General features: G+C 48.6%; 1 protein-coding gene across 1 annotated transcript in view; it reads left to right on the forward strand.

Moving 5' to 3' along the window:
* The window catches only part of SH3PXD2A (SH3 and PX domains 2A), a 251,731-nt gene that overhangs the window by 233,537 nt on the left and 16,295 nt on the right, over nt 1-1,899 (forward strand). The gene's annotated exons all lie outside the window — the stretch shown is intronic.

The raw sequence follows: 1,899 nt of genomic DNA on the forward strand, positions 1-1,899 counted from the left end.
CTCTCTCTCTCTCTCTCTCTCTCTCTCTCCCTCTCTCCCTCTCTTCCCCCTCTCTCCCCATCCTCCTTTTCCAGTTCGCTTCCCTCTGGAGTCATTCCGTGCTCCAGAGCTGGAAAGCAGATGTGAGCAAAGTTGGACCCAAGCACACACAGCCGCTCCTGATTCCCTCGCATCTCCCGTCTGGAATCTAATTTTATCCATGTAGCACCAAATGAGCACATTGGGGTTTGGAACAGGAGCCCTCTGAACAGTGAGCAGCCCTGCCCATCACCCCAGGAGACCCAGCCCCTCCTCTCCACACAGGGTGCTCGCAGTGGCCAGAGGTTCATCATCTTCCTAGATGAAGGGCACCCAGTTCTGGGCAGGATGCTGCCAGCTGCTCACAGTGTTACCCTCTGCTACTCACTTTGCTTTCCTGAGCCTTGGTTGTTGGTATACGTAAAACTAGGCACCTTTGCTAGTTGCTTCCATCTACCCCTGAGACTGTGCTTCTGTCTGCCAGCTCTCTGACTTCCATCCATTTATTCACTGATATGTGCCTTCCAAGCCCCAAAACGGAGCCAGACAGACAAGCCTGGGTCAGTCTGCCCGCACATTCATGTGAGTGAATGTAAGAAGCCACCTCCTACCTGAGCTTTCCAGCAAAGCTCAAACATGTTAGAATCTTGAACTTCCGCATTCCCTTTTCTCCTACCTAATTAGCCCCCAAGAACCAGGCCTGATCAGGGAGGCAGGCGGTGGGGGGTGGGGGGTTCTGTTGTCAGACATCTGGCATGGAGGAGCCATTCCAGACAGCCAGATGTCCCAGGGAGCAGGCAGGGACGTTGCACCCCAGACTCTGGGGCATTGGCCAGCAATTGCTGGACCAGGAAGTAAGCTCCCAGTGGGTTTGGGTAGAAGCTCAACACCATGAGGGAAAAAGGGAAAAGCTTATTTTCAGAAGTCAGCAAATCCCCTAAAATTAAGTCGGCCCTGTCATTTGCTTTTTGCTCTTGTTTATGGGTTTGGGGTTTTGTTTTCGTTTTGTTTTGTTTCATTTTGTTTTTGCTTTGCCATACGAAGGCTTTAATTTTATCCAGTCATGTGCTTTATTTAGGCTTTTCATTTATAGTTTCTGCTTTTGGAGTTCCACTTAGAAGGATTTTCTCAACCCCCAAGATTAAGGAGATACTCACAACTTGCATTTTTAATATTGCTACACAGTTGTAAGGCCAGAGTCTCACTGGATTTTCCTGATGGATCATCAGTCGTCCCCAGATCACTCACTGAGTAACCCGTCCTCCCCCGAGTCCTTTGAGTTGTCCCCATGAGCACTGGTCTGTTCGTGGACTTGCTCTGTGAACTTGATCTGTCTGCTCCTCCTACAGTGGATGCGTTCCCTACTTGGGCACTCTTTATACACATCTTCCCAGTTGGTCTCACTATGTCTGTCCTTCTGAATAAATGTTTGCAGCTACTCTATCCCAGCCTCTTGCAGAAGAGGAAAAAAAAAAAATTGAGCTCCAGGAGAGGATCGTGTTCCTAAGTACCATAGACCAGAACTCAGGTTTCACGACTGTCCCCTGTGCTGCCACTTCACCTCTCTGATCATACTTTCCTCTCCAACTGGGCATTTAACTCTGTGTGTGTGTGTTCAGTCACAAAGTTGTGTCCAACTATTTGAAAACCCATGGACTGCCTTCAATTCTTCCCAGCATCAGGGTCTTTTCCAGTGAGTCAGCTCTCATTTCTTATTTTTTTTAATATTTATTTTTATTTATGTATTTATTTGGCTGCACCAGGTCTCAGTTGCAGCATGCAAACACTTAGTTGTGGCATTGGGATATTGTTCCCTGACCAGGGATTGAACCAGGGCCTCCTGCATTGGGAGTGTGGAGTCTTACCCACTGGACCACCAGG

The sequence above is a fragment of the Bison bison genome, unplaced genomic scaffold (genome assembly GCF_000754665.1).
Source record: "Bison bison bison isolate TAMUID 2011002044 unplaced genomic scaffold, Bison_UMD1.0 scf7180017864456, whole genome shotgun sequence".
Taxonomy (NCBI): domain Eukaryota; kingdom Metazoa; phylum Chordata; class Mammalia; order Artiodactyla; family Bovidae; genus Bison; species Bison bison.